Consider the following 17,205-nt stretch of genomic DNA (forward strand, 5'->3'; position numbering starts at 1 on the left):
TGGAATGCACACCTGGCCTAACCCCAGCCATCTGCCTTCTCGGGAAGAACCCACACAGCCAGCCCAACAGGTTCGACCTGAACCAGAGAAATCACAGACCTCACCCAGGCACAGGGCTTTCTCTAGGTGGCTCTGGTGCCCGCTGGGCTCAAAGGAGGACTGTTGCCTCCCGCACTGCCCCCCCCACCTGCCCGCCACCTGTCGACCCTCCCCATACTTCCCTGCGCAAACTGTCAGTCGGGCGGGATGTCCTTGCAGCTCATTCCCAGAGCACCAGCCTGGCATTTTCTCCCCCTTCTGTGCCCACACCCTTCCAACCCCGGCTTCCAGCCACCCCGTTCTCCTTCCCTCCCCTTCCCTCCTTTTGAGATTCCCGCTTCATCTTTCTCCCCATCTTTCTCCCTCTCCCTCACCCCCTGGACAACATGGTCCCACACCAGCCGCCGCAGCCCTTTCAAAAAGGCAAACGGGACGGGGCTCCCCGGGGGGCTCAGTCGGTTAAGCGTCCGACCTCGGCTCAGGTCGTGATCTCAGGGTTTGTGGGTTCGAGCCCCACGCTGGGCTCTGTGCTGACAGCTCGGAGCCTGGAGCCTGCTTCGGATTCTGTCTCTCTCTCTCTTCCTCTCTGCCCCTCTCCTGCTTGCAACTGGCCATATAGGAGGTGACAGTGGCCTGGACTCCATTAGTAGGGACAGAGATGGGGAAGGGTCTGAATAGTAGTCAAATCACTTGCTGTGTAACTAATTCCTCAATATGCATCTCTGATTGTTCCGTGGGGCCGGGGGCCAGGCTTATCCTGGTCCCTGTGCCTCCTACCTAACAGGGCTTTCGGGAACAATGATACAAAAGTTCCAGGTACCGTTCAGAGCCCCCTCACATCCACTCCCTCCTGAGAGGCGGATTGTTACGGATGAGGAAACTGAGGCACAGAGAGGAAACTGACTTGCCCGAAGCACACAGCCAGTAGGTGGCAGAGGCGGGATACAAACCCAGACAGAGGCCTCATTCCAGAGCCCCGCCCTCTGCAACACCAGACTGGCCACGCAAAGAAGCCGCCATAAATATCTTTTATTAAGGTGGCAGGGGGAGGGCTGTTGTGGGTCATTTGAGCTCCCTCTCCTTACACCCTTTTGGGGGGTGGGGCGCGGATTTTGTTCCGTTTGCTGTTTTGTTCGATGATGGTGAGTGGCCAGCACTTGCAGAATGATCTTTCCTAAGCACGTGCAGCACCAGCCCAGATCTGACAGCTGGGCCCGGGCTCCGACACACCACTTCCGTTCACCTCCGGCTGGACAGCCCCAAAGTACAGCTCCTCGAAATCCAAGTGGGTGCCGTCTCCGAGCACACCCAGGACGTTCCTTTTCCAGGTGGAAGGATCCAGGTTCACAGAGACCCTCCCCTCCTTGCCAAAGTCCTTGCGGTTTCCCGGAGAGCCTTCCAGAAAAGAAGAAAGATGCAACCAGGGACACGTGGGTCAAAGCCACCTTAGTGCAGGCGACACGGGCTACTGAGGTCAGTGCTTCCCTCCCTTCCATCAGTACCTATCATCTCTTTTCCCAAAATTCAACGAGATCATCAATCCCTTTAAAACTAAGCCCATCATGGGGCACCTGGGTGGCTCAGTGGTTTAAGCGTTTGACTTCAGCTCAGGTTATGATCTCGCAGCACATGGGTTTGAGTCCTGCATCGGGCTCTGTGCTGATAGCTCAGAGCCTGGAGCCTGCTTCGGATTCTGTGTCCCTCTTTCTCTCTGCCACCCCCCCTCCCCCCATTCGCACTCTGTCTCTCTCAAAAATAAACATTAAAACAAATTGTTTTGATTAAAATTAAGACCATTGTGATCTCACGGTTTATGGGTTCGAGCCCCACATTGGGCTCCCTGCTGATGGCACGGAGCCTGCTTTGGATGCTCTCTCTCCCTCTCCCCCCCTCTCTCTCTCTCAAAGTAAATAAATGAACTTAAAAAATAAAATTAAATTAAGACCATTGTTTCTTTACTTAATTGGTGATAGCTCCCAGCTAATAGATAGCACAAACTCCAAAGCTGTCATTCTTTGACCATTGTCTCTTTAAAAAATGTTTATTTATTTATTTTTGAGAGAGGGAGCGAGGGAGGGGCAGAGACAGAGGGAGAGAGAGGATCTGAGGCAGGTTCTGCACTCTCAGCACAGAGAGCAGGGTTCGAACTGACAAACTGTGAGATCGTGATCTGAGCCAAAGTCAGACACATAACCGACTGAGCCACCCAGGTGCCCCAAACATTGTTTCTTTCTTAAGGGGCTAATCCAGCATCCCTAGAAGGGGGATGTATATTGTACTACTAGAAGCAAGATGAGATCCGGATATAGGAGTAAAAGTTTGAAGGGGAAATTAGAAGGAAAGAGAGAATTCTGGATTGCCTTGGTCATTCAACAAATCCGAAAGTACTAGGTGGTGGGGACGCCCACACATTTATCTCAGTTCTTAGTCTGTCCTTTGCATCGGTCAGCTACAGCTGCGTAACAAGCCGTCTCAAAATGTGGTGGCTGAAAACAACAGCCATGTTGTTTCCCCACGTGTATTTGGGTCATCTGGACGGTTTCTGCTAATCTGGACCAGGCTCGGCTGACCTTGGCTGGGCTCACTCATGGGTCTGTCATCCTCTGGCAGGGTAGCTAGAGGCTGGCTGGTCTGGAGTGACTTCAGCTGGGATGACTCAGTTCTTCTCTACCTCTCCCTCACATCCGTCGGCAAGCTAGCCCAGGCATGTTCTCATGGCGAAGGCAGAGAGTCAGGAGAGGGAGGAGAAACACTCAGACTTCGTAAGGCCTGTGAGAGTGATGCTTGCCCTTTTGTTTTTTAAGTGTATTTATTTATTTTGAGAGACAAAAAGAGAGGGAGAGAAAAGCAGGGGAGGGGCAGAGGGAGCGAATCCCAAGCAGGCTCGGCATTATCAGCACAGAGCCCAGTACAGGGCTCCGGCTCACAAACCGAGAGACCGTGAGCGGAGCCGAGATCAAGAGTGGGACGCTTAACTGACTGAGCCACCCAGGCGCCCCTACCCTGGGGTTCTAGAAGAGGATGTCTTTGTTCTGTAGCTCTGTGCCGCAGCGTTTGTGGGGATCGAGGGACACAGTGTCTTTCCCTGCCTCTCCCACGTTCAGAAAGGCGTGACAGAAGACACATGTGGCAAAACGAGGCTGACAGCAAGCCCTTGGATGAGCGCGGATCGCCTTTGGGCTCAGCCCCCAAATCCATGCTATACCCCCAAAGCTGCCCAGTTCCTCCGGACATGCCAGCAGCCCCGGTTGCCTTCTTGCCCCGCCGCGGCTGCCTCCGGGCCTTTGCCCCTGCTCTTCCCGTCCTCCCTTGTCGCGCAAACTCTATTCATCTTCGAGTTTTAGCTTACAACCAGCTTCCCTCAGGGAGTTCACCCCCCAGTCCCCCAAAACCAGGCCAGAGGCCCCCAAAGTAGCATTTGAGATCATTTCCAGGTGACTTATTTTCATGATCAGGCCTTTATTTTAATGCAGGTTAGGGAAAAAAAAAAAAAAAGTAACAAGCCTGTCACACCTGTGATGTCAGGACGCTTTGTGCTTCCGAGGAGCCTCAGCGAGCCCCACGGGAACCCATTTAAGGAATTAAGAAGAAAAAAAAAACCCACGTTGGTTGAAAGAACAAATTAAAAATATAAACAGTAGAGGCAGTATTCTGCAAAAATCGCGAAATGGCCCTTTGGGAATCCCAGACGCTGAGAAGCCCCTGGGGGCTGGGTTAACCCTGCCTGGCCTCAGGTGCTAGGAGCTAATAGCTATCACTTGGGCAATGATTTGGTTTATGTCTGTCTCCCCCACTGGGGTGGGGCAGGGCTGGGCCTGTCCCCGTCACCAGTGTCCCCTGCATCACCGGCACAGGGTGGGGCACAGAGCAGGTGCTCAGGGAATGTGTGCAGGGAACGAACAGATGCTAAGCTGCTCGAGGGTGTGGCCTTCCCCCCCCCCCCCCCCCCCCCGCTGGAAGGCATCAGGGAGTCTGGGCAGGGTTTCAATCAGCAATGTCAAGGTTCATCTCCGCTTTAGAAACTCTGGGCTCTCTCTTCCTCCTCTGGGCCCAGAAAACCAATGCCCCCCTCCCACACTGCCTGTTCCCTTTTCCTATCACACTGTTCTTTATCGTTCTCCTCCTCCTCCAGGAAGCCTTTCTGAACCCCAGGCTGGGTTGGGTAGCTGTTCCCGGCTCCTACAGCCCCCTGCCTTCCCCATCCCGGCCCTGAGTACCCTGGAGGTGAGTCTGTATCCTCCAGTGGCCTGGGAGAGCTTCACGAGGTCCCCCCTGGGCTCTCTGTAACCACTCCAGAGCAGGTGAACTGTCTGGACCTCACTCCCCAGATATCTCCATTCTTTCCCTCCACCTGGCCCCGCGCCTTGTATACATTGCCCTATGTACTACCTTTAAAGTCGTCTTCAGGGGCACCTGGGTGGTGCAGTCGGTTAAGCGTCCGACTTCAGCTCAGGTCACGATCTCGCGGTCCGTGGGTTCGAGCCCCACGTCGGGCTCTGGGCTGATGGCTCGGAGCCTGGAGCCTGTTTCCGATTCTGTGTCTCCCTCTCTCTCTGCCCCTCCCCCGTTCATGCTGTGTCTCTCTCTGTCCCAAAAATAAATAAACGTTGAAAAAAAAAATTTTTAAAGTCGTCTTCGCTCAACACCACTGCTTTCTTTCTCACCCCCATTTAAAAATTTTTAATCTTTCGGGGCGCCTGGGTGGCTCAGTCAGTCAGGCATCTGATTCTTGATTTCAGCTCAGGTCGTGATCTCGAGGTTCCCTGGGATGGAGCCCCGAATCAGGCTCCGTGCTGATGGCTCAGAGCCTGCTTGGGATTCTCTCTCTCTCTCTCTCTCTCTCTCAAAAGAAACTTAAAAAAAAATCTTTTTAATCTTTTAATTTTAAACAATTTGTAAGACTTACCATTTTCACTATTTTAAAGTGTACAATTCAGTACAAGTAGATTCATAATTTTGCACAGCCTTCCCCACGAATTCCAGAACATTTTCAAGACCCCACACAGGAAACCCCATACCCACTCTCCCTCCCTTCCTGCTCCCCCCAGCCCCTGGCAACCTACTGTCTCTATGGATTTGCCTTTTCTGAACATTTCATATAAACGGAATTCTACAACACGTGGCCTTCTGCCTCTGGCTTCTTACACGTAGCATGATGTTTCCAACGTTCATCCGTGTTTGTGGCACGCGTCAGTGCTTTTGCTCCTTTTGGTGGCCGAATAATAGTCCATTGTATGGATACACCGCATTTTGTTTATTCATTTGTCAGTCGATGGATATATGGGTTGTTTTTCCACTTTTGGCGATTGGGAATGATGCTACCAGGAACATTCCTGCACAAGTTACTTTATTTTCATTTTCTTAAATTTAAAAAAAAAATTTTTTTTTTAGATTTATTTACTTTTGATAGAGAGAGACAGAGCACGAGTGGGGGAGGGGCTGAGAGAGAAGGAGACGCAGAATCCGAAGCGGGCTCCAGGCTCTGAGCCGGCAGCACAGAGCCCGACGCGGGGCTCGAACCCACGAACCGCGAGATCATGACCTGAGCCGAAGTCGACCGCTTAACCAACCGAGCCACCCAGGCGCCCCTTTGCACAAGTTATTTTTGAATTCCTGTTTTCACTTTTTTGGGGGGTATATACGTAGGAGTCGGTGCATGGCAATTCTTTGTGCAACTTGACTGCGGAAACTCGAAACTGGTTTCCATTTTGGCTACACCAGTTTGCCCACCAGCGGTGTATGAGGGTTCTGATTTCACCACATCCGTGCCAACCCCTGTTCTTGTCCCCTTTTATCATTGCGGCCATTCCCGTGAGTGTGAATCTGCGTCTCGCTGTGGTTTTGATTTGCATCTCCCTGATGACTTTCGAGAACCTTTTCGTGCACTTGTTGGCCATTTCCCACTACCTTTTGCAAGCTGCCCACAGCCCCCCACTGCACCCCAATAAAGCCATTTTCTCCACGTTCACAGCCCGGTGGTTTATCTTACCTCCCATTCTTTCCTCCCTCTCTAGAAATTTTGGACACCTTCCTCTTGCTCCAGCCATGACCTGCCCATTCTTGGTGTCCCTTTTCTTTTTTCTGGAGGGAGATGTGGGACGGTGGGCCAGTTACTTAACTCCTCTGTTCTTCAGTTTCTTCATCTGTGAAATGAGAGTGGTAACAATTTTGACTTCTGGGTTGTTGCAATGCTTCAATGAGCTGATGTACATAAAATGTTTAAAAATGTGCCCGATACACGGGAAGCATTAAGTAAGTGTTTAATGGAGGGCGGGGGTGGGTAAAAGGGTCAAGGGCAAATCATTTCCTCTGTGAATGTACTTAAAAAAAATTTAGAAGTTTGCCTCCGTGTAGAATTTTAGAAAGAACCACCTAAAATTTTTTTATTACAAACAAAACAAAACAAAAACCTCTCTACTGTGGAAGGTCGATACAAAATAGTTTACCTCTGTGAAGACACAAGTTTTTAGGGGCAGGTGTAATATAACAGTTACAAGTATGAACTTTGGGGTGGGGCTGCCTGGGTTCCAGGTCCCGCGGGGCCTGACTTTGGCAGTTCTGGAAGCTCTCTGTGACTCTGTTTCCACATCTGCAAACCAGGGATAAATATTAGAACCTCCCACCTGCTAGGGATGTTTGTTGGTACCTTCGCTGAGGTTATTTCTATGGACCAGGGCTGAGAGTGCCAGCTTGGTTAAGCAGTTACTCACAATTCGCAGATGGGCAAATTTTCACTCCAGGCTTGACTTTCATGCCAAATTAACAGTGTATCACAAACCCTCCCCCCACGGGATCTAGACAGAGGAAGTAAGAACCCTAACAGTTCAAACCTCATTAGCTGCAGGAAGTCGTTCTTTTCCTCTCTAGATCTCCCAGAACACACGAGTATTAATAAAAGTCAAAACCCAGGACGACTGTCCCGTCTGCCCAGGCGCTCAGCTTGCCTCACAGCCTCACATCATTTTTCTGGAGGAGGCAAGTTTCCCTTCTTAAAGGGGCCTCTCCTAGATTTGATTTTTGCTTCTTTCCTTTGGGGCTTCCTTAGGCTTTTTTTCTCTTCATCCTCCCCCAAGGCAGGAGGGTGCAGGGGGAGAGTCCTCAGAACTCAGTCCTGTATTTTTATTTACATGGCGTGCCTTTCTTTGAATGGGTGATACAGGGCTCTAACTTGAAGGCAGTACCAAAACATCTATCCTCTACCCGCCCTGTCTTCCTCCCCACAGACAACTGCTGTTACCGGGTTGTTGCTGCTTTCAAAGACATTCTGTGCATTTAACAAGCAAAAGCTTGTATTTTTTTCACCCACTTTTAAATCGGTACACTCTCTGCTCCCCTCTTCGCTTTTGTTTCTTGACTGGATACATAACTTGTTGTGTGTCGGTTCGTGTCTTCCTCATTTTACGGCTACTTCGTGTGTCACTACGGGTCAGGCCACAGCTTATTTAAATGAGTCCCCCATCCGTGGGCAGCAAGGTTGTTTCCGGGTTTGTGTTCCCTGCAGCGTGTTTATGAAAACACAAACAAGGCTCCGCACCCTGGCCTTTGATTAGTATTTGTGGAGAAACGAGAGCGGAAGCCTCCACCTGTCCACCCCCGCTGGCCGCATCCGCCGAGGGTACCCCCGTCTGCCGGGTCCCGGCGCTCGGGCTGCGGGCCCTTCCTCCCCAAGCTGTCAGGCGCGGGCCCGGGCCCTCTGGAGCCCCGCCCCGCGGCCGGCCCGCAGTCGGGCCGATTCAAATCCAGCCAATGGCAGGGTGTAAACAAACCCAGGCCCCGCCCTCCGATGAATAATTCCCCGGGCAGGCGCGAGGCCCAATTAACCCGGTAGGGGTTGGGGGCGGGTCGGAGCAGTGGGCCCGCCCCTAGGCGTGAGCCAATGGGCGGTCAGGCCCCGCCCCCCGCACTTGCCGCGCTGAGGACCCGAGGCCGGGCTGGGCTCGCAGCTGCCTGATTTCGTTGCGGCTCTTGGCTTCTGCCCTCCGAGCGGGCCAGTAGGGCCCGTGAGCTGGGGCAGCGCAGTCGCGCCGTACGAGCCATATTTAAAGGGCGCGGTCAGACGGCAGAAGCGGGATCGGAGCCAGTGCCCTCCGGTTCCCTTTTCTTTCCTCGCCTGGCGGCTCTATCCCGGATCCTGGAGAGGTCTTTGATGGAAACTCTCTTCCCTCAAATCCCGTTGAACGAAACCCGAAGGGACCGCAAGGGTGTTTTAGGATTGGGCAAGCCTCCTTGTTTTGTTCCCTCTCGTTTATTGAAGTGTTGCGTATCCACAGAGAAGCGCATGGGCCGTAAGTGTGCCGCTGGACTGAAAAACCAAAAACTCCCGTAGCACCAGCATCCTCCCAGATCAAGAAGGAGAACTCGAGTCGGCAAAGTTTTCAACTTTGCAGCTGCGAGTGCGAGGGAGGGGCCGCGGCGGACACTGTTTTGACCCTCGGAGGGACAAAGCACTTGTTTAGAAAGAAGTAAAGGAAAAGAGAAACCACTCCTCTCAGTTGGGAGATGGAGATCACGCCAGATACTGGTCAGGGTCCTGCAAGGGAGGAGCTGGACGGCAGGGCGGATAGGAGGTTAGAGAGGTAAAGGGGTTTAGGGTCTGGTTGGCAGAGCCGAGGATGGGGTGGGGAAGGACTAGCAGCGCGAAAGGATGGGACAGAAAATGCCGTGGTACTTGCGGGGGGGGGGGGAGCTTTCCAAGCGGGAGGGTTGGGATCGAAAGGGGCCGTGGAGTCAGTGGCGTGAACGTGGGAAAAAGCATCAAGACCCTGGGACAGGGCAGATTAGTTCTCCAATGTCCTGGACCCTTCCACAGCCAATCGTGGGTTTCCTGCTGTGGCTTTTCAGCTGCCAGGTTGTGATTAAAACAGTTCCATTAAGCGTTGAGATGAAGGGCAGAAATCCAAGTTCATGTTGAGGCCGTGGGTTGTTTTGTTTTGTTTTGTTTTGAGAGAGAGAGAAAGTGCGCGCAAGGGAGGGTGGGGGGAGAGGGGCAGAGGGAGAGAGAGAATCTTAAGCAGGCTCCACGCGGATCTTGATCCCACTACCCGGGATTCATGACCTGAGCCGAAATCAGGAACTGGATGCTCCATGGACTGAGCCACCCAGGCGCCCCTCCGGTGGGGTGTCGATAATCCCAGGTCCAATGTCTGGGGCTATGCTTGCTTGTGGAGTGGCTACAAGGACCTACAGAAGCCATTTTCCTCACAGCAAACGTTTTTGGGCCCTTTGGCAGGTGTGTGTCACCTGCTCAGCCTTATGTTAACAAACAGGAGATACTGTGACCCATATGGGATTAAGTCCCGGACTGGGAAGAAGCAAGGACCCAGTGCCACGAGCCCAGCCGAACCCAGAGATAACAGCGTATCTGCTGGTTGAGGAAAACGTAGGTGCACCTTCTCTGGTCCTAATTTTTCACATCTGTGCACCGCTGTGTCACTGCCCTCAAAGACCTTCAATATCCATTCATTGTCTCATTTCTTCCTCTCTGTACTCCTTATAAAGTCTGGACCCAGGGGACCCAGAGCTGGGTTTGAATCCCAGGCTGTGTGACCTTGATCTGGTTTCTTATCCTCTCTGAATCTGTTTCTCCTTCACGGAGAAAAAAAATAAATAAAAAAAAAAGGAGAGAATTGGGGCGCCTGGGTGGCTCAGTCGGTTAAGCGTCCAACTTCAGCTCAGGTCACGATCTCGCGGTCCGTGAGTTCGAGCCCCGCGTCGGACTCTGGGCTGATGGCTCAGAGCCTGGAGCCTGCTTCCGATTCTGTGTCTCCCTCTCTCTCTGACCCTCCCCCGTTCATGCTCTGTCTCTCTCTGTCTCAAAAATAAATAAAAAACATTAAAAAAAAAAAAAAAGGAGAGAATTGCAGTTTAAAAGAGAGCCAGCACCTGGCCCCGAGGGTTATACTACAGTCATTAGAGCATTTATCAGAGTGGGGAGCTAGGATTACCTGGTTAATGACATCAAGGGAGAGGTAAACAGATCTCTGCAACACAGCAAAAAATAAGACGGATTTGATGGATGGGTAGATGCACAGATGTGTAAGAAAGCAAGTAAAGGAACATGCTGATGGTCGAATCCAAGCGGTGGGTTTTTAGGTGTTCACTGTATTTCCACTTTTCCACGTTTGAAATTTCTCATCATAAAGTGGCGGGGGGAGGGGGAGATTTGGGGATCTTGACTCTACACTCCCATGGGACCGATGAGAAAATGGAGGTGCTGGAAGTGACTCACCCCAAGTTCATCTGATGACTCAGACACAGTTGGTGATGGAACACCTGGGTATACTGGATTGGTCCCCATCCTGGCTCAGTAGCCCTGGGACAAGTCGCTGAACCTGTCTGGGTCTCACCACCACCCACTCAATTCTTAACCTAGAACTCACACCTTGCATGGGATTCTCAAAGGGAAGATGTGTGTCATCCCCAAAAGACGGCAAGTCTCTTTTCACTTGGGCCCATAATGTCCCCTACGCTGACCTTGGACATTTGATTTCCCAGGGCTTTGGCATTGACCTGTTGTCGCCTTCCTTCACACCCAGCCAGGCCCATTCCAAGTAGCATGGCCCCAGACCATCTTCCTGAGAGGTCAGGTGTATCTGTGGGAGGGTGGCTATTACCTCTTGGTTCAAAAGACCTTTTTTGAGCACCAAGTACCGGGCAGCGTTCTAGGGGTGGGGGTGGGGGGGGATACCAGTGCACCAAAGAAACTTGGGACCTGCCATGCATGGAAGGCAGGGGGGAAACTGTCGCTAAGTCTTACTTGCACGTTGTCTGCGTTCCCTAACACATTGTGGACTGTGTGTGTACGGTGTGGGGGTAGGCGGTGGGGTGAGAACCTGAGTGGTCTTGACCACTACTAAAATTCTGGAACATACTAGATAACTTAAAAAATACTTCCTGCAGTGGCACCTGGGTGGCTCAGTCAGTTAAGCGGTTAAGCCACCTGGTTCCGGCCCTGGTCAGGATCTCACGGACTGGGAGTACGATCCCCTCGTCTGGCTCTGCACTGAACAGCGTGGACCCTGCTTGGGCTTCTCTGCCCCTCCCCCGTTTCTCTCTCTCAAAATCAATAAACTTTACAAAGCAAGAAAGGAAGAAAAAGAGAGAAAGAAAGAAGGAAAGAAAGAGGGAGAAAGAAAGAAAGAAAGAAAGGGAGGGAGAAAGAAAGAAAGAAAAGAAAGAAGAGAAAGAAAGAAAGAAGAGAAAAAGAAAGAAAGAGAAAGAAAGAAAGAAGAGAAAGAAAGAAATAAGAGAAAGAAAAAAGAAAGAAAGAAAAAGAAAGAAAGTAAAGAAAGAGAAAGAAAGAAAAGAAAGAAATATACACCCTGCCGGAATGAATACGTGTGGACAATCACCCCTCCTAATGCCTCAAATCTGCTTTTAACCAGTCTTCAAGTGCTGAGTGCCCCTGGGGCTTGCAGCTTTGACACAGACACCAAGTGTCACCCAGCTCCAATCACTTCCTGGTTGTGGGACTTTGAGCAAAATACTTCCCCTCCTCGGAGCCAATTTAGTTTCCTACACTGTGAAATGGGATTGAAGGTTTTCTAGATGGGAGGTGCTAGAGGCATCTTCCTGCTGGGCAGTACTGAGGTTTCAATATATTGTGTTTGGCACTAATGAATACTCAAGGTGTAGCTTAATCGGGCTCAGTCATAGCAAATAGAGGGCGAGCTGCACAAAAATAAAGTCTAAGCGTATATATTTGCTGTTTTCCAAAGAGGCACATTCCTCCAAGTGAGCTGAGGATGACCACTGCGTAAGTTACGGATCCACCACTGTCTTATGTTTGGGGCAACGCATGCGTTCACTTCTGAAATGGACAGTTTTACTTTTTGTATAATCATCAAGAACAGTCAGCGTTTCTCTGGCACTTCCGGTCAGGTGCCGATCTCCCTGACAAGCTTATTTGGTCCTAATGACCCTGCAAAGTGAGGCCTATTATTGAGACGAGGAAATGAAGGCACAGAGAGGTGAAGTGATTGGCCCAAGGTCACAAAGCAAGGACGTGGCAAAGGCAGGATGTGAGCCAGAGCCACCGGTTTGAGTCAGGGCCCTTAACCTCAGTGATCTCTTAAATACCACGAACAGTAGGCCCAAGATGCTAGAATAAATACTAAAGTTTAAAGCACAGATACGTCTCAGTCACTCATTCATTCAACGCATTTATTAAGCCGCTTCTGTATGCATGGAGCTTTTTGGGGCACTGGGAAGACAGAAGGTAGTAAGAGACCAAAAGAGAGGTCCCCCTGGTCTGTGCATCCCGGAGAGGCAGGCAGGTCCGGGCCATCTGGGTCCCCTCTGGGCCCCCAGCACGGAGCAGGACATAACAGCAGGCGCCCACCTAGCGTTCCCGACACGAACGCGGGAATCTAAGTGTCCCACCCGCAAGGCGTTCCTGGGCTGGTGGGGCGGAAACGGACCCAGCACCACCGAGGCGTTCTGGGGCTTCTGGGAATCCCATCAGCGCGGCCCGAGAGGCCTCGAGGTGGCTCTGAAGTTGGATCCCGCGTCCCTGGCGCCCTCCCCGGGGCCGTCGCATGTGAGCAAAGACCGACTGAGGTGAGCGATCAAGCCACGCCCGGGGTCCCGGCCAGTCGCCCCCAACCCCGCGCCGTCTTCCACCCTATTCGTTCCCACTCCCGGCTCCTTCGCGGTTCCACTGGCGAGGTGCCCCCTCTTTTCCATCCCCTACTCCCGCTACCTTTTCGAGCCTTCGGCGCTCGCCCTGGGCGCCTCCTCTCGCCCGGCGACTGTCCCCCGCGTCGGGCGCGCGCCCGGGGCCCCTTCCCCAGCCGGCAGGGCGCCCGGGGTCTGGGAGCGCGAACCCCTTTAGCCTTTCCCCGCAGCCCGGAGCCCGGCTCGAGGAAGTCGGCCGACTCCACCAGAACCTGGCAAGGCGCGACCCCAAACCCCCGGGACTGGGGCTGGGGAGGGGGCGGCGCCGGCGCGGGAGGCACCCTCCCGGGGCGCCCGCGGCCTCCCATTCGCTCGCGGGCCCGCCGCTCGGCGTCCGGAGCCGGAGCTGGTGCGCGGAGCGCGGGGCGGGGCCTCCCCCAAGCCCGTCCCCCGGCGAGGGCGGAGGGAGGAGGAGGAGGAGGAGGAGGAGGAGGAGGAGGAAGGGGGGGGCGGACACAAAACCTGCAAGGTTTTTTTTTTTTTTCTTTTGCATTTAATTAAAAAAATTTTTTTTTTCTTTTTTTTTTTTTTTTCTTTTTTTTTCTTTTTTTTTTTTTTTGCAAACCCGAGGGGTCCTCCCCGGAGCGCGCGCGGGTCCGGGGCGCCCGGGCCGCGGCGCGGGGCGGCGGCAGGGGCCTGGCGGAGGCTGCCGGGCGGCCGCCATGCGATCAGGCAGTGCGCTGACCGGCCCGGCCGGTCGGCCCCTTCTGGGTCCTCCCTTTGCAGCCCGTGCGGGGCCGTCTCGGAGACCCCGCGCCGACGGCTGCTCAAACATCAGGGTGAGTTTCTCACAATGTAGCAATTTCTCTTTAAATCTCTTAACTCTCTCTACCTGCGAGTCGGGGCTGTGACAGGGCGCAAAAGCGAGGGGGGAGTGGGGGTTGGCGGCGAGGGTGTGTGTGGGGGGAGCCGGAGCCGGGGCCGAACCCACCCCCCCGACACTCACACACTCAGCCCCCCAACCGGGGCGCAGCGCCCGCTGCCTCTTTTTTTGCTCGGCGCCCACCACCCCCGGCAGCCCCCCCATCCCCCGCGTCTCTCCCACCATCACCGCCGCCCCGATCCTGCGGGGACCCCCCCCCCCCGCTGCTCCCCTGCCCAAACCCGGCGCCCGGTGCCTCCCCGGCCCTCCCGCCGGCTGCCGGGGATACAATGGAGCGGCGGAAAAACGAGACCTAACGTTCCACGGGGGGAGGGGCGGGGAGACCCCCTCCCCCGGCCCGGGCCCCCCCCTTCCCCTCACCCCGCTCCCCGCCTTTCAGAGAAGAAGAGGGCAATGGGGCAGTGGATGGTGATCGCCTGGCCGGAGGTGGCGAGCCTTCATCTCCCCCTCTCGCCCGTCCCCTGCGCCCCCTCCCCAAATCCCGGTCGGGGGTGCCGGGGAGAAACGGGGCATCCGGCAGCCTGGGGAGGGATGGATGTGGAAGGAGGCCATTGGGTCTCCCCCTCCCCACCGCCCCTAAACAATGAAAGGAGTTGACTTGGTCCCCCACCCCTCCAGCGATGAAGGGAGTTGACCCCCTCCCCCGCTAGCTGGCTCGTCCCGGAGGGGGCCGTTGCGGGGAGGGGGAGGGGAGGGAAGGGAGCCTTACCCCTGTCACCTCCCGAGATTCGGGGCGGCCCCCCATCTCCACCCCCTCGGCCTGGGAATGGGAGGCACCAGGCCCAGCCCGGGCACCGCGCTCGGGTGGTGACCTTTAGACAAAGGCAACCCTTTCCCTGGGGTGAGCCCGGACGAGCCGGGCCCGCGGCCTCCCCGGGCCCCTGCGGAGGGCGGCCAGGCCGCGGGCACCCGGAGGGAGGGATGGAGGAGGAGGGAGGAGGGAGGAGGGATGGAGCCATCTGGTTTTCCCATCCCTAGCTGCCCCTCGGCTGCTTCCCCGGCTCCTGTCACGGGCGGCCGCGGGGAGACAAGGGACCGGGGGGCTGCCCAGGCCTTGGGCCGCGGCCAGCGGAGAAGCGGGCGAGGAGCCGCGCCGGGGCTCCTGCTCGGGCTCCGGCTGGGGGCTCGGGACTCGGGGGCCAGCGGTGATCGGAAGGTACCGTGGCTCCTTCCTCTCCGCGCCCCTTTGTTTTGCTTTGTGGTTCTGAGCTGCTGAACTTCCTGGGAGGTGGGGTCAGAGGCCGCCGTGTCCGCTCTCCCCGGGAGGCCGGGGTGACAGGTTCCAGCCCTCTGGCGTTGCCAGACCGCGGGCTGCTGTCGTGCCCAGCCTCAGGTCCGGACCGTCAGCCCCTTTTGTCACACGGCCCTCCGATAGAATAATCACCGTCTGGGGACGCGCGCGGAGTGTTTCCGTCTCTCTCACACCTCCTTTCTGCCGGCGCCTTTTGGGGGGCGGGAGGGGGGGGGGACAGTGTGATCGCTCTCTCTGTGTGCTTTCACCCGAGGTGGGGGGGGGGGGGTCAAGGGCTCAGTCTGACCTGTGGGGTGGTGGGAGAACAGGGGAATTGGACAGTTTGGGAACCCTCCCCTTCCCTTGCGCTGACGTCTGGTGGGACTCAAGGGGGGTTATGTTTACTTACCCCACCCTCCCTGATGACTCCCCCCCTCCCCCCGCAGAACCCAGAAATAACATCTCTCTACCCAGGGAGCATTATGGATTGCCTTCTGCAATCCGCCCCAGGAGGATTAGTGACAGTTAGCATTCCCATTTTGCAGCCGGGCTAATGGAGGCTCAGGGAGAGGTTATGTGACTTGCCGAGGGTCACCAAGCCCCCCCCCCCCCCCCCCCCCCCCGTGGGCAACCATTCCCGGCTCCTCCCACGTCCCACTCAGCTCAAGACTGTTAAGTTCTCCTGTATCCCTCTTTGGCACTTTGTCATGTTGATTCCAGTTGACCTGGGTCTCGTGTATAATAATACCTGGAAGGAGCTGTTGTGTCTTTCCCCCCCCCTCCCCCCCCCCCCCCCCCGCCCCCATGCCGGTTTTGGGAAGGGGTAAAGACATCTGGAAGCGAGGCTGGGAGCAGAATCATCTCAGCTGTGGCTGGAGCACAGCGTTTGCCTGTAAGAGCTGAGTTGGAGGTGCGTGGGCCGGGAAGGGGGACCGCAGGCCGGCCTGGTGGGGGGGCCTGGGGGGCACCTGGGAGCCGGCCCCATGGTCCTCCTCCTCCTCCTCCTCCTCCTCTTCCTCCTGAGCTGGGACTTGGCCCAGCTTTCTGCGACTCAGCCCTGCCAGGAGGGCAGCCGAGCTTTCGGGGACCTTCGTGGTCACTCTGGCCGGCCACCCTTCAAGGCACCCTGACGCATCTGACAGGGAACCTTTCTCCCCTTGGCCGGTGTCAGACTCCCTGTCCCCACTCTGTGGGCTTAGGCAGGTCATTTAAGGCCCTAGTCCTCAGTTTCCTCATCTGCAGGTGGCCATAATTATAGTTCCCTTAACTGACCTTGAGGTGGGTGAAAGTCGTATCTAAACGTGTTATTTTGTTTGTCGTTCATCGGACTGGATGTGGCGTGCCAATTCCCCAGCGCTGGGGAGGGATGTTGAGTGCTGGACATTGAAAGGAGTAGTAAAAGTCCTGGGGGATGTCCCCACGGTGGGTGGGCAAGGGCCAACCGTGAATCAGTGACCTCCCCCTCCCCCCCAGCCCACTGTCTGAACTGGGGCCCTTCCCCTTTGGCACTTACTGGTGCCGATTCAACATTTGGGGGCGGTGGACTGAGGGAGAGGGACTGGGAGGGCCCAGCTCGCCCAGTGAAGAGGGTAATACGGGTGATCTTCCCATTTTACAGATGAGAAAACTGAGCCCGGGGAAAGCCTGGTCTCTGGCAGTGAGGGGACCCCAAGCCCAGACTGCAGGGGGTAGGAGTGAGTGGGAGAGGGGCTCCGTGTGTGTTTTGTGCAAAAGACACTGTGTTTTGCCCCTGATCTACTGTCCTGACCTTGATGTGTAAAGATCTTCCTTCCTGAGAGCATAGGCCTAAGTCATAATAATTCCTTTCGGGGGGCAGGAGGAGAGGGGCTGTGGGGAACCCATAGGTCTCTCAAGCCTGAGTGTTTCCTGAAAATAGGAACTGATTTTTTTTTTTTTTTTTGAGCGGAGAAGCATGAGTAAGGCCCAAAGGGACAGGCCTGTGCTCCGCCCCCCTCCCTGCTGACTTCCTTCCCAGAGGCCTCTGGGGCCTTCCCCAGCCTTCCCTCGGGTGGGGGGTCTTCTCCCCCACCCTAGAGTTATGGAAGGGGGTCAGTGCCAAGCCCTGGGGCCTGGTGGGAGGGCCCTGGGATGGGGGGTGGGGTTCCCCAGGTTCCTGGGGGCTGCCTTTTAGCCCCGGGGCTAGCCACCAATGGGGTTCCAGCCAGCCCTCCCAGCTCTCCCCTGTGGCTGTCTTGACTCCTGGTCTCAAGAATGCAGAGGGCTGCTGGGGGGGGGGGCGGGCAGTTATCTTGCTCTGGTCTCCTTTGGGTCTTCCCCTACCGGGCACCCTCTCAATGGAAACAAGTTACCTGACCTCGATCTGTGACCTAAACCTCTTCCCCTGCCCCCACCGCCT

The 17,205-nt window shown here is 55.3% G+C and overlaps 1 protein-coding gene and 1 long non-coding RNA gene across 5 annotated transcripts in view; one reads left to right on the plus strand and one right to left on the minus strand.

Moving 5' to 3' along the window:
- Nucleotides 1–584: 584 nt before the first annotated feature.
- Nucleotides 585–7,837, minus strand: LOC113593446 (uncharacterized). The gene is made up of 3 exons (XR_003413610.2): nt 6,663–7,837; nt 6,029–6,182; nt 585–1,434 (listed from the first exon to the last, which is right to left on the minus strand). It is a non-coding gene; the product is annotated as an uncharacterized LOC113593446 (long non-coding RNA).
- A 5,441-nt stretch (nt 7,838–13,278) lies between these two features.
- The window catches only part of BICRA (BRD4 interacting chromatin remodeling complex associated protein), a 79,307-nt gene continuing 75,380 nt past the window's right edge, over nt 13,279–17,205 (plus strand). For 3 of the 4 annotated variants that reach the window (XM_027037934.2, XM_053211386.1, XM_053211385.1), the window contains exon 1: nt 13,279–13,493. The gene's annotated coding sequence lies outside the window, so the exon portion shown is untranslated. The other variant, XM_053211384.1, reaches the window with a different exon arrangement.

The sequence above is a fragment of the Acinonyx jubatus genome, chromosome E2 (genome assembly GCF_027475565.1).
Source record: "Acinonyx jubatus isolate Ajub_Pintada_27869175 chromosome E2, VMU_Ajub_asm_v1.0, whole genome shotgun sequence".
In the NCBI taxonomy this organism is placed as follows: Eukaryota; Metazoa; Chordata; class Mammalia; order Carnivora; family Felidae; genus Acinonyx; species Acinonyx jubatus.